The sequence below is a fragment of the Rattus norvegicus genome, chromosome 20, assembly GCF_036323735.1.
Source record: "Rattus norvegicus strain BN/NHsdMcwi chromosome 20, GRCr8, whole genome shotgun sequence".
Taxonomy (NCBI): domain Eukaryota; kingdom Metazoa; phylum Chordata; class Mammalia; order Rodentia; family Muridae; genus Rattus; species Rattus norvegicus.
Window position 1 is genome coordinate 15,095,846 of NC_086038.1, and position 25,018 is coordinate 15,120,863.

At 39.3% G+C, this 25,018-nt stretch overlaps 1 protein-coding gene across 3 annotated transcripts in view; it reads right to left on the reverse strand.

Annotated features, from left to right (window-relative positions):
- Pcdh15 (protocadherin related 15) overlaps positions 1 to 25,018 on the reverse strand; it is a 1,498,824-nt gene that overhangs the window by 1,099,463 nt on the left and 374,343 nt on the right. For all 3 annotated transcript variants that reach the window (XM_063279549.1, XM_063279552.1, XM_063279553.1), the window contains exon 2: positions 20,655 to 20,723. The gene's annotated coding sequence lies outside the window, so the exon portion shown is untranslated. The remainder of the gene's footprint in view (positions 1 to 20,654; positions 20,724 to 25,018) is intronic.

Here is a 25,018-nt window from a genome sequence, read left to right on the forward strand (position 1 = left end):
GGGTTTTTCATATACTGACTGTGGCAATCGCAGTTCTGCTGGTGTTCCCCCAGGGTGTATGTTCCCTCATATGAAGGTGAATTCATTATTTTTCCATAGGTGAATGGAAGGGAAATATTGTGCAGAGAGACTAGAAATTGTAAAAAAAATATACAAGGTATGTTTCCACATATAAGGAATTATTTATTGTAAATTCTATCTACATCGAGAACTCTGATATCCAGGGACTATTGGCAGTGCAAATAGTAGCAAAAGCATTGCACAGGCTGTTGCATGCGCCAGCATAATCAGACACTGACACAGTGACCTGCATCAAGGTCTAGGTCAATCATTCTTAATCAATATATATGAATGCATGAAAGATGCTCGCTGCAGAAATATAAATTTGCTTAAATATTTAATTATTAAAAATAAGGTCACACAAAGGATTTCTTTCGTAAATCTTTACAAAAATCTTGGTCCTTCAATATCGAGAGAATGATGCTTTAGAAAACACCTTCAGTTCAAAGTGAATAGAAAGGAATTGGTGATTCTCCCTGAGCCAATGATAACTGCACTTTTTAATTGAATAATGCTGTAAAGCTCAACCTTGTGGCAGCTTCCACTAATGCAGCATGTTGAAAATGGAACACATCACTGGAAGGATGCTAAGTGAATCCCAAGAGTTGGAATCTTAAAACAAGTTCCAAATCGAGTTAATTATATGCTAGATACAAGTGATCTGGATCAGGGTATAACGAAGGCAAGATGGGATGCACAGATCGCTTCATGGGTGAAGTGTTCCCCTCACATGGAGAAGGATCTAAGAGCCCAGAACCCTGATAGAAAATCTGGGTATAATAGTAAACACATGAAATCTCAGTCAGTCTCACACGGTTAGGGAACCCAAGTCGGTGAGAGACATTATCTCAGAAAACAAAGTGGACAGTGCTAAAGTGTACATATTGCTTTTATTTCCTCAGATGAAGTGATCTGGTGAGAACCATACCCAAGCTGTGCAAATCTACAGCTTGTGCTGAGCCCAGAGTATTTCCTTCTCTGTTCTAACTACCCCTAGGCTGAGGCATGGCAGATATTTGCCTCCATACAATCTACTTTTTCAAGCTGACTGATTCGGCCCACCTTGTTTTGACTACTGACTGAATTGCTCTTTCTGGTCTCATACTAACTTTGACAATATGTTCTAATCTTCTGGCCCCTTTTCATTCTCTGGTTCATTCTGTCTTCACCTGTGCCTACCCGCTTCTCTCTGGAGCCTGTCTCTGAAAAACTGTGTTGGTAAAACCTGACATATACAAGCTAAGTCACCATAACCTTTTTCTCTTTCTCAGTGCTTATAAGTAGTCCCTCTTCCTCTACAGTTTTTGTGTGACTTGAGCATATCCTGTCTCTGACTCGTTCTGTCAAATCTTTCTCTGATTCATCACTTTGTCTGCCCTGGAATTAGAAGGCACTTTCAATGTGCCTACTTCCTTCCACATTCTAACATTACATTCATTGTTAAGGATTAACGTGTATACTAAGGGCATGTCTGTATACCTCCTGGATCATAACTTTGGATACAATCCTTTGCCAGAGTAGCCATGTTGCTGGATAAATATTTTCTACAGCCAAGAAATGACAGCTGAGGTTAAACCTCCATACACACAAATATATATACACATCATACATGCACATTCACATTCACTCAAATGTATACCTGCAAAACACACACACATACACACATACTCTGATATATATATATATATATATATATATATATATATGACACAAAAAATCCTGAAATTTGAAAAATCGAGTCTCTGATATTTTTATCGCAAATGTGTCACTCATATTTTATGGATAAATCTAAATAGAGCTTGGAATACAGTTTGAAAGCCAAGAAATAGATATGAACATAGTCACTAGAAATAATAAACAAATGGACCAAAATAGATACTTGTTTGTTATGTTTCCTATATTAAATATTTTTCATGTTATAAATGCATTTGAGTAACATAAACTTCACATATTTTCAAGTGATGTTTTAATAAAGGCCAACAACCTCATGTGTTAACAAATACATGTAGAAAACATGCTTGCTGTTTTAATTTCATTTTCTTACGCTTAATATTGGCTTCTAGCTAAAGTGTACACCATGGGTAATGTGATACATACTTTTTAACTAACGAAAGTCAATATTTGACTATATGAGACATGTGATTTATCAATGATTGTAGCTATCAGAAAAATATTTATAAAAGTCTGCATTAGAAGAGAATATTCCGTGATATAACACTTCTGGGTATTTAGCATATTACAAAGAGAAAAGAGTCAGATTTTAAAATATCTTTTAAAAAGTAAAAACAGCAAATAATATATTATGTATTTAATTTGAATAAATATTCAAAGGTTAGATTAAATTACTTTAAAACTTTTCCTAATTTTCACACACTTAACCAAACTTTAAAATAACTATAAGTTAGTATGTTACAAAGCTTAAAATTACTTATGACTTATATACTCATACTTAATGAAATTATAATAAAAATAATGATTGCTCTTTAATATTACAATTAAGAGGAAATATAATGCACTATAAGGGGAGAGGAGAGCATGAAGATGTTGTATGACATCATGTCTAAATGTTTCAAGTGATCAAGGATAAATTGTGTCTTCTTAGTTTTATGCTAATTCAGGGGAAATCCTATCACTGAGCTACATAATATCAATAGGTAAACTATTATAAAAATAGAATTTTCGGGGTCTTAGTTGATATGGTATAAATTCACATAGGAAAACTGGAAAAATAACATAAAATTATAATTTATCTGGGGTGCAATGCAAAATGTGTGCATCTAAATAAAAACATTACATTTTATTTTAGGGATGAAATGTTTGCACGTGGACTAGAATGTCATGAGCATTCAACAGTGAGACATACAGGCTTATGTATTTCTCCTCTCTTTATGTCTTTTATCCCTTTTTCTCCTCTTCCTCCTCGTCTTCCTCTTCCTCCTCCTCCTCATTCTTCTTCCTCTTCTTCTTTTCTTCTTCTCCTCCTCCTCCTCCTCTTCCTTTTTTCCTCTCCCTCCCACCTCCTCCTTTTGTTCTCTCTTCCATGATGATCTTCAACTCTGAAGATTAGTATTTCCTATTTCACACACTTGATTAACTCACAAATAATAATTACTTTTATTCTAATATGTTTTTCTAAATATGGACTACCAAACAAAAATTCTTCCCTGTTTCTACTGGTCTTATTATTTTTTTCCCCATTGAATCTCTTTTTGTGAATACACTTAAGGTTAAAACAAAAGGCATCATAATAGCACAAATATTCTGTATGTCTCATTATGATGGTGCAAATTACAATCAAATTGACTGTTCTCCGCTTTAACATTTCTCAAAGTAAAATTCCATTCTACATTTTAGGCAAAGAATGTCAAGGGGCAGCTTATGAGGGAAGGGGTGCAGTGTGTTTCCATGGAGATGCTGAAATTATGTCAAAATGTGGTAAGAACACTTCTGAGCAGACCAGGAGAGTCGATCTCAAATGAACTTGAACAGGGTAGTATAAATCCAGTGGGGATGAACCCACGCCTGAAAGGGAGTTAAAGTTGTTCTGCAGCAGTGAGCTAAGACCTACTCTACTGAGGTAAATCATCACCCCAGTCCATTTAAATTAATGCAGAACATTTAAATTTATAGCACAGAGAAAGAGATCACCTTCCTTTCAGGGTCAACCTCATGAATCCATGCTATCCTGTAGAGATTAGTATGAAAGTTTAACCTTTCCAATCCACAAATAAAAGTCAATTACAGAACTTATGTTTTTGTAGCATATAAACTTGCACCGCGCAAAAGCTGTTGCTTTTTATTTTCTTCTAGAATATCTATGTGAGCAAATTACCCGAAGTGAAGAGGGACAGAAGCTGGTGGGGGAGGGGGGTCACTTTAGATTTGTTTTTTTTTTTTCTATTTTTATTTCTTTAACAAATCTCCAAACCTCTCCTGATATGTAGGAAACCTGTAATAATCTTTGTAGAGAAGTCCATTTCGACATTTTCTCCAGTAAGAATTACACAGTGGCTTCTCAGCATGATTTCAGGGACTTGACTACAACTGGGACAGACTGCAGAATTTTAAGATCACCATTGATTAGGTGTGAAGGAGTAAGGGAGAATTTAGGTCAGAGCAACTGTACTGTTCAGGGAGACACTGAAGATAACTGTATCCTCTGTTGCAGGAAAGGGAGGGTTAATTTTTCTGCTGTCTACCTTAGTGGTCTCAAGTAAACAAAACATATACAAATCCTAAATGTGCTTAGCAGTAAATAGTGCAGCTCAAGTGTGTTGTCCTCTCTCAGCTGGTTTATACAATTTTAACCAAAACTAGGTGGTTTTATAACATACTGGAAACAGAGCGCCTTCTCCGTGGATAATTTTGAAATTCTTTAAACTACTAAAATTATAACATTTATTGTCTTTCATGCAAAAATAGGTTTAGTTATATTCAATGACAACTTTAAACTTCCAGATAATTGTGCAATTGTATGTTTATATATTCCTATCCATCTGTCTGTCTGTCTATTGATCTATTAGAAATTTGCATGTTAGGTGCCAAGATATAGTTACAAAGCGAAAGTTATAAGTAATTTTCTATAAACGGTGATTTTTATTGGACATTTTATTTATTTACATTTCGAAATCTGAGAGGTGCTGGAAAACACATTTATTTTGATAAGAACGATCTATGTTGAAAGTGGCAGAGAGACATATTTAAAATGGGCTTGAAAATCAACAGAAAATGAATGCTATCATGTGACTGGCAACTCCAGGTTTTCGGCTCCCAGAAGAATTCATTTCACTCTGGAACAGGAAGAACCAATACACACACACCTCCTTCTTTTTCATATACACTCTTTCTCTGCAGTCTTCATGAGGAAGACCTGGTTTCTTAGCTTCTGTTAGCTTCTGTGCCAGCTTCAGAAAACCAAGGACTGAGACCAGATACCCTGACTGGCTAGAAGTACATCATATTCTTATTGCTAAGTGATGGGCAAGAGGACAGTGTGCACATAAGTTAAATGAATGAATTACGTGAAGTTGACACAGGATACAGGTAGCGATATCACCAGATCATTCATTCATATACACACACACACACACACACACATACACACACACACACAAAAAGCAACATCTCTTTCTCTCTCTCTCTCTCTATATATATATATATATACATATATACATATATACACACACACACATACACAAACACACACACACACACACACACATATATATATATATAATTATATATATACACTGTTGCGGTTTGCCCTGAAATTATCTGTATTTTGATGCTAATTCCACTGCCCCAAGGACAGCTGCCTAGTCACGTACTCAAAACTCAGGTGACTTCACGAGAACCACCTCCCCATTGAATTTGTAAAGTACAGGTGAGGGGCAGGTACAGGATAGAAGGAGGCCTGTCATTGGAGGAGAAGGAAGGATGGGTGGGAGAGAAGTTTGAAGGAAGAGGAGGAGACTAGATGAGAAGAGACAGGAGAGAGAGGGTGAGAAGTCATGGCAGGTGATGTTAAGATTCTGCTCTGTGTATTTACAGGTTGTTATTAATGTTCTCAAGGGATGGATGGTACCGGGCTTTGTATGTTTAAGTGGGCAATTATATCTTATCAATTGGATCTAAGATTATTGTGTTGTGTGTTCTTTTATGTGAGGGTTTGAGTGTAAGAAAGTGTGTGGCTGGGATGTGTTTCCACCAAGATATGTAGCAGATATCTTGGGGCACTGGGGTGTGGACCTAGTGAGGTAAAAGACAACTATACTTTTTTATTTTTATAATTTTACAACAACAATACACAATTATATATATATATATATATATATATATATATATATATATATATATATACACAATTTTACACACACACATACACACACACACACATACACACACACACACATACACACACACAATGGAGCCAATGAAGGTCTAAGGCACTGATCTAGGAATTCTCTTAGACAAATATGTGTTCCTTATTTCATTGCCTGCTAATTTGCATGGAAAAATTAACCATGGAGAATGATTCAGTGATGTTCATAAAGGAGGCTGGTCTTTTTTGACATAGTGTCACCATGGGAGAAGTGATTACAGGCTGTTAATTAGCACATGCCATTGAGAAAATAGTGTGTAATATAGACACCAGAAATTCAGAGCATCTTAATTAAATTAAGTACTCCTTGATGGCAGAAAAATAAGAACAAAAGCTAAATACATTTAAAAGTTTTCAGACACAATAGGCCTCAAATATTATTAGTAGTTGCCCAGCAGGCAAGCATGCAAATGGATATGCTAATGATTTGAACAGGAAAAATCAGAACCTATGGGTTATGCTATGAATATTTTGAATACTAAATAAGAAAATCAAAAATCGATGTGAGCTTGGGTGGTAACTGTGATTCTCTGGAACCTGCATTGCTTGTTCGTTGTCACTGTCTATATTCATCCTACTTTGAAGTCGGGGGATGGCGTTTGCAGAAAAATATCAGCATTGATCCAGTAGTGATAAGGACTCCACTGGCCTTATGGGAGTTTTACTGATTTTTCTTGTAAAACTGTATAAGAAAAAATATTTTTCCAAAGTTATTTTCTAAATATATTTTTGAAAAATGTTGTGTATATACTTGTGTCTCTGTATATATGTGCCCATGGGTACAGGTGTTTGAGGTGTCCATAAGGCATCTGATCTGCGAGAGTAGGGAGTTACAGGAGGTTGTGAGTAACCTGACATGGATGCTGAAAATACATGGACTGACCCAGGGCTCCAACTGCATATGTAGCAGAGAATAGATTTGTTGGGGCACCAGTGGAAGGGGAAGCCCTTGGTCCTGCCAAGGTTACACCCCCAGTGCAGGGGAATAGTGGGGAGTAGTAAGGGGGAGGTATAGGGGGAATGCCCATATGGGGGAGGGAGAGGGGGGGAATGGGGGCTTATGGACAGGAAACCGGGAAGGGGAATAACATTTGAAATGTAAGTAAAGAAATATATCTAATAAAAAATTTAAAAAAAGAAAAGAAACCACAATGTCCTGCTGTTGTAGACCAAATATAAAAATAGTTTTAAGGTAAAGGCAAATCATTTATTAAACTACCATGATTTCTTATAATATTGTGATTCTCTAAAAATGTACTTGATATTTACAAAGTTCCCATCTACAAGATGTAATATTACAACTGATGGTATAGAAGGGAAAACGTTTCTAATTTTGAATGAGTCTGAGAGTTGTCAAGGGTGATCTAAGTAAGCAGATGCTGAAAATTCACAAGAAGAGGTTTGTTAATGATGTATTTCTTACCAGTGACGCCAAGAGTTAAATCAAAGGAGTAAGACATAATGGGTGGAGTTTAGTAACATGATTTTCTTGTGGATGGGAGAGGGAAGGCCCACCATCCTAGCTATTGGAAACCTTCTAAGAACAAAACATTTAACCTACAGCTGCCAGCATTGTGTCCTGCCTAGTTATGTGCCCCCAAAAGCACCCCACGAGAATCTGGGCCCCAGCCTGCCCACTAGGTCACTCTTCCGCTGAGCCTTAACATGGCTACGTATGTTGGAAAGAGCTCCTACCAAGTTGTATTTTTCTGTCAACGTAGCTGAATTTTTGTTCCTGTCACTCATGGCAGGGGTCTGTCCTTGTTCTAGCCAAGGGGGGCCTTATAAGAATTTCTCCACAATCCTTAGTGTTGTAACCAGTTTGGGTACAGCATTCTCTCCACCAATTGTTGTCTTAATAGACTGCTGTGTAGACCAGTTCTACTCCTTTTTCGTTTATCGCCAACACAGCCAGTTTCAGTTCATGAAAACAGCAGGGCATCTAGGCCTTGGGCCCCATAGCCTCAGTGCTGCTGCAGGCTATATGTCTGGATATTATAGTGCAGCTAAGTAATCATGCTTGGCACAACTGTCAGTCCAGGAATGCTGCAATTAGGGACTTAACAAAGAAGGTGACAAGCACTAATGGGAAGGAAGCGCTGAGGAGTTAACATGTTGGGCTCCTCATTAAAGCACACAACACATGCATGCATTGCAAAATGAATGAATCCAAGCCTCAATTTGCATATGCAGAGTGAGAAACTACAATATAAAAACTCATACCATAAATCACCCCATAATAACTGTACAGTCTGATACAGCCTCATTTTTGGATGGAGTTTGAAGTATGCTACTTGTGCATGTGCTAAGAGTTTGGAGACCAGTAGCAGTTGTTGCAGTGATTATGTAATTAAAAACAAATTATGGGAATCACCCCACTCTCTCTTTCCCTCCCACCCTCCTTCTCCTCTTACCTCCTCTTATATCCTCTCTCTATGCTGAGGGTTGACCCCAAGGGCCTTATGTGTTCTAAGCTAATTTTTCTGAGCCACCCATCTCTAGTCCTTTTGTAGAGAAGAATTCAAACTTAAAAATTTTGTAAAAAATAATATTATTTTTATTTTTATTTCAATGTGACAGTTATGCTCAATAACTATGGGAATATTTTAGCTTTTAATGTTTCAAGGCATCCTGCCATCTTCTAGGGTTAATGTACAGAGATACAGAGTGAGAAAAGTCATGAGGCTACCCAAGAAATTAGCTTTAAGTATAAGTTCATGAGAGTCTACGTGCAGGCCCCTGAGGCAAGCGAATTAGTATGCAGGCATGTGAACGGAATAACACTCAGAAACATGTACTGGGTAGGAATCCAGAGATGAAGGAACAAACCCTCTTCAAAGGCCCAATAAAAATGACCATTATCCCTAACCACAATGCCTTGCTGTGACAAACTCTAGAGCACATGCAATTTTCTTAAACCACTACCAACGCGAGGCATCTGCCCTTGCTCAGATAGGGAACTGTAAGATTGGCACGAGGGAAGGCAAGCTCACCCACTATCCCACAATCGATGCTATCACAGACAGATACTGAGGGCTTGGTTTTGTAACTGCTTCTATGAGTTGTCATAAAAGAGACTAGAAAAACAATGTCAACTAACCTAACCATCGTATTATTATCTATGAGTTCATAGAAATCAATGCCAGGCTTCAGGAGCATCTTAGGATGCAGGGCTGTGTGTAACTTCTCCCAGTTTTACATCAACTGCTAGCCTAGCCTTTCCCAGCATCCCTGAGGGAGAGTACACTCTTCTATTTCCCAGCATGACATCATCTGTGAGCTCAACTTTTCCCAACATTACCAGGGGGATGGTAAGATGCTATTCTCAGCATGAGTGCTATGCATTCTTTGGATGACTTTGCTTTTTCTAATAAACCAAACTTTTACTGGGTTGCCTGCTGTGTTTGTCTATAAACTTGTATTGATGAGATCAAGAACCCACACAGAAAGAGAAATGATCTCCCCAGTTCACTGCATCTACAGGATCATAAAGAATAAAACTATGCTTTTAAAAGGTGTAAAAAAAAACAAAAACAAGAAACCCATATAAACAGAAAATACTAGGGACATACTCTTCGATAAAGGGAAGTTAAATGTCAGAGTGTTTTGTTTGGAGTCTGGGCTGTAGAAGTCCGACATGCTTAGCAGTTAACTCAAAGGGACTGAGTTAGGACTCACTCCCTTGCTTAGTAGGGACATGGAAACAAGGAGGATGTCTAGAGCCCCACAGTATGCTCATTAGGGAAGGAGATAACAGGGAGGGCTCCTTTGTAATTTGCTAAGGGCAACTCTGAAGCAGACTCCTAGTCAATACATGGATGTAGTTATTGAAAATAACGTTTTTGTTCCATAAAATCCACAATATGAGGAAATATTTTCACATTTCTGAGCTAGACTTTTAACATTTTTAGTCTGATCAGTTCCTCTTACCACAGTACATCAAATCAATATGAACTATCAATGACAAGCCACTTCTGCTTCTCTGCCGGGGTGACTCATTAAAGCAATTGTTCTCAGACTAGACAAATGAGTTCACCTAATGGTGAGCTTAGAGTCAGGGTTAGTCATAACCTCTTCTATATATCAAAACAAAACAACAACAACAAAAAAACTCAGATTGTTTCTTTTTAGTTCTTTTTTGTTTTTGAAATTGGGTATTTTATTTATTTATTTCAAGTATCATCCCCTTTCTCAGTTTCCCTTCTGCCAACCCCCATCCCATCTCCCCTTACCTTGTTTCTATGAGGATGCTCCCCCCCACACACACACTCCTGCCTCACCACCCTAGCATTCCTCTACACTGGGGCATCAAGCCTTCAAAGGACCAAGAGCTTTCCCTCACAGTGATGCCAGATAAGCCCCTTCAGCTCCTTCGGTCCTTCCCCTAACTCCTCCATTGGCATCCCTGTGATAAGTCTGATGGTTGACTTCTAGCATCCGAATCTGTATTGGTCAGGATCTGTCAGAGCCTCTCAGGAGACAGCTGTGTCAGGATCCTGTCAGCAAGCACCTCTTGGCATCAACAATAGTGTCTGGCTTTAGTGTCTGCATGTGGGATGGATCCCCAGGTAGGACAGACACTGGATAGCCTTTCCTTCAGTCTCTGCTCCACTCTTTGTCCCTGTATTTCCTTTAGACAGGAGCAATTCTGGGCAAAATTTTGGAGATGTGTGGACCATATCAAACCTCTGGATATGGTCTCTCAAGAGGTTCTCTCTCCCCTTTGTGGGGTTTTTCAGCTAATGTCATCCCCTTGGGGTCATGGGAGGCTCTTGCTCTCCTGACATCTGAGACTTTCTGGTCATTACCCCCAGTTCTTCATCCTCTATTGCTACACACCCCTGTCCAATTCTCCACTCCTCCCATACTGGAGTCTGCCCCTCTTTTTCCCATCCCCCTCCATTCTTCCCCAAGTCCCTTCTACCCTCTAATTCCCTTGATTATTTTGTTCCCTGTTTTAGGTATGGCTGAAGCATCCACTATTTGCTTTTCCTTCCTTTTGTAGTTTGTGACTTTTATTGTGGGTATTGGAAGCACTTTGCCTAATGTCCACTTATCAGTGAGTATATTCCATTAGACGCTGAAAAGCATCTGACAAAATTCAACACCTCTTCAGGTTAAAAGTCTTGGAACGATCAGGAATTAAAGGCCAATACCTAAACATAGTAAAAGCCATATACAGCAAACCAGTTGCCAACATCAAACTAAATGGAGAGAAACTTGAAGCAATCCCACTAAAATCAGGAACTAGACATGGCTGCTTCTCTCCCTACCTTTTCAGTATAGTACTTGAAATCCTAGCCAGAGCAATTAGACAATAAAAGGAGGTTGAAGGGATATGAATTGGAGAGGAAGAAGTCAAAATATCATTATTTGCAAACGATATGATAGTATACTTAAGTGACCCTAAAAATTACACCAGAGAACTCCTAAACCTGATAAACAACTTTAGCAAAGTGGCTGGGTTTAAAATTAACCCAAACAAGTCAGTTGCCTTCCTCTGTTCAAAGGATAAACAGGCTGGAAAGAAGTTAGGGAAATGACATCCTTCAAAATAGTAAAAAATAATATAAAATATCTTGGGGTGGCCCTAACCAAACAAATTAAGGATCTGTATGACAAAAACTTCAAGTCTCTGAAGAAAGAAGTTGAAGAAGATCTCAGAGGATGGAAAGATCTTCCATGCTCAGGGATTGGCAGGATTAATATTATAAAAATGGCCATCTGACTGAAAGCAACCCACAGATTCAATGTAATTTCCATCAAAATTCCAACTCAATTCTTCATAGAGTATGAAAGATCATTCTCAAATTCATCTGGAAAGGCAAAAATCCCAGGAGAGCAAAACAATTCTTTACAATAAAAGAACCACTGGGGGAATCATCGTCCTGATCTCAAGCTGTATTAGAGAGAAATAGTGATTAAAAACTGCATGACATTGGTACAGAGACAGGCAGGTAGATCAATGGAACAGAATTGAAGACCCAGAAATGAACCCACACACCTATGGTCACCTGATTTTCAAAAGAAGCTAAAACCATCCAGTGGGAAAGAGACAGCATTTTCAACAAATGATGCTGGTTCAACTGGTAGTCAGCATGTAGAAGAAAGCAAATTGATCCATTCTTATCACCCTGTACAAACCTCAAGTCCAAGTGGATCAAGAACCTCCACATAAAGCCAGATCCACTAAATCTAACATAGGAGAAAGTGGGGGAAAGCCTTGAACACATGGGCACGGGGGAAATTTTCCTGAGAACAACACCAATGGCATATGCTCTAAGATCCAGAATCAACAAATGGGACCTCATAAAATTGAAAAGCTTCTGTAAGGCAAAGGACACTGTCAATAGGACAAAATGGCAACCAACCGATTCAGAAAAGATCTTTATCAATCCTACGTCCAATAGAGGGCTAATATCCAATATATACAAAGAACTCAAGAAGTTAGACTCTAGAGAATCAAATAACCCTATTAAAAAGTGGGGAGCATAGCTAAACAGAGAATTTTCAACTGAGGAAACTAGAGTGGCTGAGAAGCACCTAAAGAAATCTTCAGCTTCCTTAGTCATCGGGAAAATATAGATAAAAACAACCCTGAGATTCCACCTCACACCAGTCAGAATGGCTAAGATCAAAAACTCAGGTGACACCAGATGCTGGCCAGGATGTGGAGAAAGAGGAACACTCCCCCATTGTTGATGGGATTGCAAGCTGGTATAACCCCTCTGGAAATCAATCTGGCAGTTCCTCAGAAAATTAGACATTGCACTACCTGAGGACCCAGCTATACCACTCCTGGGCATAGACCCAAAAGATGTCCCAACATATAACAAACACACATGCTGCACTATGTTCATAGCAGCTCTATTTATAATAGCCAGAAGCTGGAAATAACTCCGATGTCTCTCAGCAGAGGACATTGTGGACCAGAAAATGTGGTACATCTACACAATGGAATACTATTCAGCAATTAAAAACAATGACTTCATGAAATTCATAGACAAATGGATGAACCTTCTTAGTTCTTACGGCAACAAAATGGCACTTGGCGCTCTTAGGAGCAGGAAGGGAAGAAGAGACAGTATATCAACATGCAGATATATTAGGCATGGAACTGTATGGTTCATGCTGCCAAAGATCGTTTGTGTATGGTTTGATTCACAGTATAATGATCCATGATGACACATGAAGAATACATTCAATGCTAGAGAAAGTATGTTTAAATAACAAGAGTAGATGCTTTTAAATTATAATCATAAGTACCATATAAGTTCACTTTTTAATTACTTTATGTATTGGAATATCTGTTCTATTCTCTTTTCTATTTATGAATAAGGTTGTCAAGTTGGCAAAAAATTAAACAATCAAGAGGAAAAATATGAACTCAACCCACCAAAAGGTTTCATGTACCATTCTAAGTGTGATTATACTTTGCCTCCAAGCTTTACAGAAAAGCAATGTAAAAAGAATAGGCAAGAATTATCATTCGTGTGTGTTTAATAATAAATGTGTCACCTTGCAGAATGTCTAATTTAGGCATGATTTAGGGGCAAAAACAGTACTTAGAAACTGTGGGGTTTTTTTCAACCAGGTTCTGTAACAACTCTGAGATGTCTTCCTATATAAACTTCTTTATGTAGGGCTGCCCATTGGTGAGGGAAATATCCACCAAGTGGCCAAGGCTGAGGCATGCCTGATTTCACAATACCCAGAGTAGGCCAGAACAAAGAGTCACAAGTTCCAAAATGCTTTGCAAAGTCTTGTTGGTATAGTGGAATATCGCTAAGAGGCAATCGTCTGACATAGCCATGCCTCATGCCAGAGAGAAAGCTGAACCAGTACATCAAAGCATATATATATATATATATATATATATATATATATATATATATATATATATGTTAATATATATGTTATATAGCACATATAATATTGCACATCCAAGCACCCACACTGCAATTTATGGACACAGTCAAATCATCCCCAGCTGAGAACCAACTAGGGATCACGGCAGTGAACTCTGAGAATCATCGCTACCAAGACAAAAGGGACACATTTAGAAAATACCTACCCTGAAGCGAACGAGTATCATTCACCATTATACATGGCAGGGAATGAGCTAGGAAGTCCCTGGAGGATGTGACAGGGTTTGATGACTGTCATTTTTGAGCTCTGAAGCCATCAGGGTCCCCCTTCCTTCAGGCTAATTTCCAGCTTATTTGATCCCTCCGAGTAGTACAATTGGGTGGCTCGACCTAATATTTCACAAAGCAAAATTGTCTTTCATTCTCAGAGAAAGGTAACCTGTAGTTGCTGTTGCTGGCTTTCTTGTTTGTTTCATGAGTTAGAATCCAGATGTCTCGAGGCGGGTGTAACCCTGAGTAGATGAACTTCCCTTTCTGACGGTGTAGCAACTTTCTCTAAGGTTCGAGCATTGGCAGCCTGAGCTCGGTAGGTAGTGGCTGGAATCCTTCATAGGCTGACAGTGAGTCTCCTCCCAATGTGGGATATCCAACATTGTCGTTTAGTCAGTCACCACAGCTGCTACAGGGGGTTAGATCAAAGGTTAACACGGCGAAGGAGGCAGAGAAGATGGCGACTTTATGGAGAGCATTCACATCTTCCAGTGATGGGGAACATAATCTCAAAAAGACATCACTAAGCCCTTGGTCTCTCCTTGCCTGACATTGAAAAAAATCTAGAAATGCTCACATTGAAGCAAATTATATTTACCTGAATATTTATGCCAATCTGAGTTATATTTATTTTCACTTTAATACATCTTAGCCTTGTGTGAAAATACTCACTCTTTATGACTAAATGTGAAAAAAGCTAGCTAAGTATATAACACATGATATTTAAATTATTGTTGATCTATTTTATTCTTACCTTGTAACAATTCCTATTTAAAATAACACATATACATATTTATATAGTATATATTTCTTTGGGCACGCCATACTTCTCAATTTACAGAATTACTGTATTTAATTAGTGATGGTAAGTGCCGAATTTGGCTTTGTGATATAATCTGTGAATACTAATTTAAGTGATATGTTAGCAAAAACATGTAATATTTAAGTTAATTAGCAGGCAGTGAGTGTAGCCTACTATCATTGACATTCTATACTTGCAATATCTCTAGGACTCCTCAAAAGTGGGAGTTTTCTCCTCACCTTTAGTGTGCCCCAAAATGGAATCACCCAGTGACCCCCTTCCAAGGCCAGATTGCCTCCTTTGATATACGTTCATGCTAAAGGACAACCAGTTACATCTGATGGCTTCTCAGAGAGTGCCTAGGATTCAGAGGTGAAAGCTTAGGGAGTGATACACTTATAGAATCATTAACAACATAGTACCTGACATTGTGGCCGAGTTTGGTCCAGGTTTAGCAAATATGGAATGAGTGATGGGAACTGTCAGATACCCAGAGTATGTCTCTCGATTTTTACCTAACATCTCCCTGGTATAGAAGGGCGACTTGTAGGTGGATAAACATGTGTGTATGTATCACGCATAAAGCAGAAAGAAAGGAGAACAGGTGGGATGGGTGGGAGAACAGAGCTCTAGTGTTTTGTTGTTGATGAAGCAATTGCACAAATACCACCTCATTTGGGCCTTGTAATAGAACCACAGAGTGTGAAGGACAACTATTATTATTCTCATTTTAGAAGTGCGATGAAAGAGCTTGGAGTCCTGTGTGGCTAAATGACTTTAATAGAGCCAAATAGCCCCATAAATGGTGGATTTGGGATTATATTTCAGATCTTTTTTGATGGCAAATCCCTCTGAAGTTTTATTCTATTCTGCAGTGATAATGCACTACTCATAAATAAGTATTAAATCTAAAAAGATGCTAATATGGTTTCAAATGGAGATGCTATTGAATATTTTATCACATCCCTCTCTGACAGGCTCGTCTGGTGTCATCTGGATCTGACACACCTTCTTTGCTTTCCTTTCCCTCAAAAGACAATTGATTTTTTTTTCTCTTTTCTTTCTCACCATAAAAATGTATCAGATTGTATTTATCAAGCTGTGGCATGGATATGCTATAGATTGACTGAAATCATCTTTCACACATCCAAAAGTCTCATAAAATACATCAAGCCCCCCCTGCAGGAGTCTGTAGGTAGCCTTCCCTCTCTCTGCTTTCAACACAAAGGACAAAGCCAGGGGTTGCTTTCCCCTCCCATGAGCGCATGCTCACGTGATCTATTTCTGAACCATATAATAAAAGAAGAAAGGCATGTTACTCTCTCTGGGACATTTGGTTCTCCTATGGCTAAGACACTTGGAACAATCATTTCTTTCTTTTTCTTTTTATTGATTGATTGATTGGTTGGTTGGTTCTCAGTCCCATATGGGAACAAAGACTGATGGGTGCTGCAATCTACAGTATGACATTCCATTCATTCACTACTTGGATATTCAGACAATGATTGAATAGTCCCTAAACACTGAAAATGACTACAGCATGTTGCACCCTAAACATACAATATGAGCGACATACTTAGATACTGTGAACATGTACCCTCCTGATTTCCTTCCTTACAGACTTAGAGACTGTGAACGTGGTCTCCTTCCACACAGACTGCCTAGATAAAGCCACCCTACTTGCCTTCTTCACAGTCTGGCCTTCCTTTCAGGTACCCTGCTGACACAAACATGCCACTCCCATGTCTAGTGACTACTGGCGGATAAACAAGGGGCCGTCAGAGCATCACCTCCTCAATATCACTATCTGCCCCTATGCAGAGAGGTCTTCCCAGCATCCTCTCTGTTGTAACCCAGAAAGAATGTAATGCTTGTAGCAGAAGTTTGCAATGGAAAATTATTTACTATTATTGGGGGAGTGGAGCCTCACAAAGTAGCTAGACTGAGACCAGAGCAAAATTTATAGCAGCTCGTTCTCTCCTTTAACCTTGTGGGTTCTGGGGAGCTGACTCTGGTTGTCAGGTTTGGTGGCAAGTTCTTTACCGAGCTGAGTCCACTTTGTCAGTCCACTACTGTTTTCAAAATAATCCGAAATAACATGCTTTACATGAAGCCTCCTTGCCTTATCCCTACACCAGAACCTTTTGATTTGCCATCAAAAAAGATCTGAAATATAATCCCAAACATACACATACACACACACAGACACAGACACAGACACAGACACACACACACACACACACACACACACACACACACACACACACACACACAGAGAGAGAGAGAGAGAGAGAGACAGACAGAGAGACAGAGAGACAGAGAGACAGAGAGGGAATGAGGGAATGAGGGAAGGAGGGAGGGTGGGAGGGAAGGGAGAGAGAGAGAGAGAGAGAGAGAGAGAGAGAGAGAGAGAGAGAGAGAGAGAGAGAGAGAGAGTGTTTTAATATCACAGGTTTTATTGTAGTCTCCTCTGGTTCCCCGCAAATTTACTACCATGGCTCCTGGTAGACCCCGCAGGTCCCTGAGGGTGGGTTCAGCCTGTGAGATGTTCCCCTCAAAACAGAGATGAGGATAATCTGAAGGCCACCCTCACCAGGGTTCAGAATTGGGTTTTCTGCAGAAGTTGATGCCCGACCCTATTGTTTCTTTGTGGGTATACAGCCCCCAAGAATGCTGTTATCACCATAAGCAAGCTTTCCTGTGAATCCTACACATTAGAGAGTTTTCTCTTATGAATAAAGAGTTGTTTTTTTCCAGCATAGATACATTTGGAATTCCCTCTGAGTGTCATTCAAGGGCATGGAAAATATAACACATAACTCGAACCCATCCTTGGCTGCTTTGGTAAAGTCTTCCTGGGACACAGCCAAACTCTTTTGTAGAAACCCAATGGTTCAGATTTATAAATAAAGGGCTCCTTTAACCCCAGAGGCTGTGTCTTCATTATGAAAAGGGAGGCAGGGAGGGAGGAAGCAGACGCTTACTCTGTCCTTGGAATCAGACCTCTTCTAGCATCCCCTTCTCTCACAGGCTGACACAATTCAAACTGAGAGAGTAAAGAGTACCTGAGAACTCCTGGCTGGGATCCCACAGTATCATTGTGTCCTTATATAAAACTATGATTGTTTGACAATATTCTGCCTCATCTGTTTGTTATCCTTGATCACTTAGCAAAATGAGAAAACTAGTGTTAATATTTATGGATATAAACTAATTTAAATAAATTTCCTGTTACAAATATTTACTATGGCATGATGTTTTTCCCAGTGTAGATAAACCTAGAATTCCCTCTGCATATCATTCAGAGGCATAGAAAATACAGAACACAGCTCAAATTCAGTCCTTGACTTCTGTGGTAAAGTATTACTAGGACACAGTCACACTCTTTTGTAGAACCTTATTGGCTCAGATTTCATTATTATGAAGTGATTTAAGGAGTTAAATAAGATAGGCAACCTGCTATGATTTTAAAAAGTTAACTAATATAATATCCATAAAGAGAAAAGAAATCATAGCAAGGTTAGGTAAATGAAGAATTAATTTGTTATTGAGGTTTCTGCTGTGTCACTGAACTCTCTCCCCTTTACTGTGTTCTCCTACTTAGCTACTTAATAGTGTCTAGAAATACAACAACTGCTCATGGGAAGATTTTCTTTATATTAAGATCAAGACAAAACAGAAAACAAAACAAAACAACATATCACAAAAAAATCTCTCAAAGAGAACCCTATCATATTTTATATTTTATGAAATTTATTGAGTGGTAATAAATTCATACAAGGCCTTGGCTTTTTGCAAAGAGCATCTGACATAAATGTGAAGTGAAAAGGCATACACAAAGAAGTTAGAGGATTGTGAACCCTCCGGGTAAAATGGTTCTGCAAGGGCCATTCAGCTAAGAAGCCATTTCTGTCTAACGGGTTCCTTTCCTAAGATTTATTTTTAGTGATATGTAAATATGCATGTGTGCACATGTGCACGTGTGTGTGTGAATGAAAGAGAGAGAGAGAAAGAAAGAGAGAGAGAGAGAGGGAGGGAGGGAGAGGGAGAGGGAGAGGGAGAGGGAGAGAGAGGGAGGGAGGGAGGGAGGGAGGGAGAGGGAGAGGGAGAGGGAGAGAGAGAGAGAGAGAGAGAGAGAGAGAGAGAGAGGGAAGGAGAGGTGCTTGCCTGCCAAGTGTGAGGCCAGCGTTTTTCGAAGCCAGAGGGGGTTGCTGGGCCCCTAGAGCTAGAGTTCTAGGTGTTTGTGAGACACGATGTGTGAGTTAGGAACCTAACTCTATAAAAGCAACATGCATTGTAACTGTAGGTCCATCCTCTGTCCCTTGTTCATCATCTCCTACCATACTCAGACATCTGGTCACACATTCCTACCCATGTACACATATGACCTTTTAATTCAGAAAAATCTTCCTAAAACAATAAAGTACCCATTGTGCCTTCTAATTTGAGTGGGCTGAGGCAACTCATTAAGGACACATTGTGAACTCTAACCAGCAGTAATTTTTTTTAGGCCCTGGATTTGCCCCCTTTTTAATATTGATTCCGTTTATTTTCATTTCTTGTGATCCTTTGGATGGAAAGGTGATTTGAAATCTATTATGGCTTGGTCCCTTACACACTTTTCCACTAGAGATGGAAGTTATGGTTGAAATTCCATGCTTCTTCTTCCTGCATTCAACACTCAAATGTGGGCAGTCAATGGTCTGGAAAGTGAAGTAGATCTTTACATTGAATTTATGATTGGAGATAAATGATTTCAAATATTGATCTCCAAAATTGTATCCATTCTACAAACCATCATTCTCACGAGTGGTGCATTTACTGGTAGGAAAGACAGCACATGTACAACTATTAAATTTGGTGATTTTTTAAAGGTGTTTAAAGCAAATTTTTAGATTTTTTTTCATTGTAAAATGACAAATTATCATCGCACACACTGCAAAGAATGATTTTTTTTAATACAATGAGTAACTTCAGTAGGCTACCATCTACATAGCCCCAAATATCACAAACATTCTGTGGTAAGAACATGAGAACTTACCTGTTACGTAGTAGATACTTCCAGAAAAACCCTGCCAAATTCTACTTGAGCCATGATAGAATAAAAGGTTCTATCTTACTCTATTTCTGTGTATTTAAATCATCACGAGACAAACAGATTGTTTCTCTCACCAGTGCTGTTGTAGGTGAAATGTTATCTTAACTCCTATTCTGTGATTCCAAAGTTCCAAGGCCGCGTCTACAATTGAATCATGAGCCGCTCTTCAGAAACACATAAAAGTGAATTGATTTTCATCCAGAGAAACGTCAAAGTTGGGCCTGTAACACTTGGCTGTGGTTTTCTGAACAACCAGGTTCAAAAGGATCAGCAGACCTGACAGCTCCTTGACACTCGGTGATAGAGGCAAAGCTTCTCATACTTTACCACTGGGATGTGCTCCAAGAGAATGACCGAATCAATGGAGAATAATAAATCTAAGCAGAGCAGAAGGCTTGCTTATTCTAAATGTACAATAGGAGATATTTCACTCCTCTAGAGAAAGAGTTTGGTAAACGCTCTGATTAACTCCCTCTTATTCTTTCTGGCTTAAGATGAATCAGATAAAAATAAATCTACCTAAAGATCTTTCAACAATGGTACTCCCAAATTAACTTCTAGGCACAGTGAATAAATTTAATGGGAAATACTGGTCCGTGTCTTGTTTTTTCTTCTGAGGGGGAGAGAAAAAGTACATGAAGGTTACAGCTCCCAGGAACTGTAATCACTACTCACCTGTCTTGTCCCTCTGTCCTCACCAGGTCAGGACTTCAGCCTTTGGTAACGGAGGATGCTTCCATACTCCTAAAGAAGAAGTTACCAATCAGTGTCGCATTACAAGCAAGTTTGCTGTGTATAGAATATGGCAGTTACTTATTTACTTACACATTATAGTCATGCTTGAGGTGAAATATTTCAAATTGGGAAGAACCCATCTTACAACCAAAATGAAAGGTCAATTAAATAGTCATCGGAGGTGGATGGAGACAGGGAACTCGGTAGGAGCGGGGCAAGTAGGAGACCTGGGATGGGGATGAGGTGTGAAGAAGGGGGAAGGAGACGTCTGGGAATGAGAACGGAAATCACTGGGAGGCATCTCTGGAAGTGTCTGCAGGCCTGACACAGGAGTGGATACAGGGATTGTATGGGCGTGACCCTAGCTGAGATTTCTACGGGGGGCAGTGGGTGGACACTGAAGTGGCCACCTCCTGTAGTCAGGCAGGACTTCTAGAGGAGTGATAGGGACATTAATATAAAACTTTCAACCCAAAATGTGTCTTGCCTACAAGACGTACAGAAATAATGATGGAGCAGAGACTGCCAATGACTATTCCCAACCAATGACTGCCCCAACTTGAGGCACCTTCCGTGGGAGAGAAGCAACTCCTGACACGGTTAGTGACACTCTGCTATGCTTGCAGACAGGAACCTAACATAACTTGTCTTCTGAAAGGCTTCATCCAGCAACTAATGGAAAGAGATGCAGAGAATCATCTTTGTAGCAAACATGTAGCTTGGTCTTCATATGGGGGGAGCCCCCTAATAAGTAGAGCAAGGACTATCTCGGTCTCTGTTCCTTGCCATTGGATCCCCCCTCCCCCGCTCCTACCTGAACTGCCTAGTTGGGGTTCAGTGAGAGAGGATGTGCTTAGTCCTGCTGGGACTAGCTGTCCCAGTATGGGGTGGTTTCAGGGGGAGGGGTCCTCCTTCTCTGAGGAGAGGGACAGGGACAATGAAAGGAGGGATTTGTAAGTATGTTGCTGGGAGGATATTAGAGGGGCTGTGGTCTGGCTGGAACGTGAACAAAAAGTAAATAAATTATTGAAAATAAAACAGAAAAAAAAGAAAAAATACAGAATTTGTGAATCATCTTACTTGAAACTTGGCTCAGGGCAAACAAGCTGTCCGAAGGGTTCTAGGTTAGGTTCGTATTTAGAAGCTAATAACGTACTTCCCACTGAAAACCTTTGTAAGGACAGAGCTTGTCTGTCTGTCTGTCTGTATGGCACGCTAGTGAGGAATCACAGAATAAGTTCTGAAACATACCATTTTTGTGGCAGTTTGATTTTCACCCAGAAAAGTAATTAGACAGACTTATCTTTGAGGCAGGGGGATGAAGCTCATTCATGTTAAGTGCTTGGCTAGCATGTGTAGCACCCCTGTCTTCACCATCAATACCAACAAAAGTTTATAAAAAGACGAATGTATTTTTAAGTCCAATTACTTCAAGATTTACTTATACTTTTAAGTGTGGAGTTTGTGTGTGTGTGTGTGTGTGTGTGTGTGTGTGTGTGTGTGTGTGTGTGTACGTGTGTCTAGGTATGTATAGGGGTGGGCATGTAGATATGAGTACAGCACTTGAGGATGCCAGAAGAGTCAGATCCACTGGAGCTAGAGTTCTAGGTGGTTATGAGCTGCTGAGATTGGAACGTGAGTTCTGGAAAAGATCAGCTCTATCCAGACCCTCTCTCTAAATTTTGATTAAAAAAAATCATCATACACCATTATCATTACCATCTCATTCTTTCCAACAGATTGTTTGGATAAGGAGAAAAATAATTTGTTACAATGAATTGCTCAATCAAAAGCATTATTATTATTATTATTATTATTATTATCAATTATTACTATTCCTATTGGAATATGACCTTCTCAACATTACAGGCCATCACTGCACAGAGATTGCCAGTGATAGATGAGCAAACCTGTTTTGTCTTCAGCCCATGAATGTCCCTCATGTATGTAAAAGATAAATTAATTCCTAGCTGCTATAAATAGTCACCAACAATCTTCCCTAAGGACAGGTGCTCATCCCATGAGAACATGGCAGGACTTCCTTTCTGGTTTAAACAGTATATTTAGTACAAGCTAAGGCACAAAACTGTGCAAGCAGCTCCTAAGAGAGAAGTTTTGGAACTAGAGAGGATTAAATCAAGACATTTCTGAGAGTAATGTGATCGTGCTTTATACATGGCTACTCCAGAGTGCCTGGGTGCCAAATCATTATTGCGCTGCTTTGAAGTCTCAATGGCCTTCAGCTTCTCTGGGGGCTACAGTATTCCCGTGGAATCATACTTCAAGAACATGCATCTAGTCATCACCCCTTCCTGCTGAGAGTTTACACAGAACATACCACTTTGAAACTTTGTCTTACATAATATTAATGGTATTACTAGAACCCAAAAAATAATTAGAGGTGCAATAAGAAGAGACAGGCCTCTACATGCTAAGACAAGTACAGGAATTAAATATATGCTTCTTCTAAAGAGGTAATTATTTTAGGTTATCTCTATTTCAGAAAATCTCTTTATTCAATATCACATTTTTTTTGAGTTGATGACTGTTTTGTGTGTTTTCAAGCCTTTTGGATACATAGGTCAGCAAAAGCCTTGTTTTATGCAAACAAGCAAAGCCAGACAAATCATAGGCACCAGAAGTTCCTCCTCCACAAAGGAGTATTTGTCACCCAGTATTTGACTGGTGCCATGGATATGCCTTATTGTTTTTCAAGATGATTTAGCTGTAGAACTTGTAGTCAGTAACAGGAGAACAAACTGCGGTTATCTGTGCAGTTGTTCATTAATTCTCAACACACATAGGCTTTGCATCAAAACTATTAAAATTGGGGAAAGACTTAGAGAAATCTTATAGTATCAAAGAAGAAAAATAAGAATCACATCCGTTTCGATGTCCACTCCATGTGGGCAACATGTGTCGATGTGGTCATCCACTGTCCTTGTGTTCTTCTATGATTTAGATTCACAGAAAGTCCTGGTTAGTTATGGATATATTAGTAGCTGCCTCAGTGGTTTGTTGTTTGCTTGTTTTCAGAGTCCTGTGACAGAATGCTCTGATGAAAACAACCCTTAGGGGGAGAGTGTTTATTTGGCCTGTAGTTCTAAGTAACAGTCTACCATTGTGTAGAAATCAAGGTTGGGACTTGAAGGAGCTAGTCACACTATCTCAACAGTCAGGAGCTCACACGTTCATATCCAAGGACAGAGGATGAGAATGCAAACACATACATTTATTGTTCATCTTTCCCTCTCACCTCTGACTCTGCCCAGGACCCCAGGACTAGGGAAGAGTAGTCCCCATATTCAGAATGTGTATTCCCATTTCAAGGAACCCAGTTGAAGAAAATCCTCCCACAGACACCTCCACAGGCCAACCTGACAGAGACAATCCTTCACTGAGATGCTCTTCCCATGTGAGTCTCGACTATGTCAAGGTGACATTCAAAACTAAGCACCACTGGGGCTGCAGAAATAGCTTAGCAATTAAGAGCCCTGGCTGCTCTTCCAGAGGACCTGGATTTCGGTCCCACCATCCACATGGTGGTTCTCGACCACTCACGACTGTAGCCCCGAATGACCTGAAGCTTCTTTTGATCTCTGTGGATCCTGGAAATATTTGGTGCACATTTGTATATGCAGGCAAAACAACCTTCCACATGGAATAAAATGTCAAAATTTTAAGGTATTAAATTTTGCCATTTTATTAATTGCTTTATATCTACCTTATAACACTTTATAATACTTTGTTCAACACACATCCTACAGACTTGAATTCTGCCCAATTTCACTGAATAACTTGTAGGATGGAACCACCTCACAGTATCTCTACAGATCTTCATCTTCCCTGGAGTAAAGCACAGATTTTTGAAAAAAAAATTCAGCATTCATTATTCCTCTCTTAAATTGAAAATTTCTTCCTTAGCATAGATAACTGATACTCACTTCTCTGTAGCTCATATCAAACTATGACAATATATTGAGTCCATGTGAAATTGGCTTTTATGGAAAGTAGGGTTCGTGGGCCAAAACATGAATTTCTATATTTAAAATGTTCTTATTTCCCACAGATAAGATATTTTGCCAATCCATCCTGAGCAGGAAAATATTCAATTTTACAGAAAACAGAAGATCCGTGTCACAGAAGTACCACAGTAGTCTTACTTTCTGTAATGAAATCTCATGGAACTATTCTTCTGTGTCATGATGTGAATTTATTCTGTAATGATAGGGAAACTGCAGACTTGGTTCAGTGGTACACTGCTTGCCTGCCTGGCTGCCAGCTTCGGTTTTGATCTTTAGCAC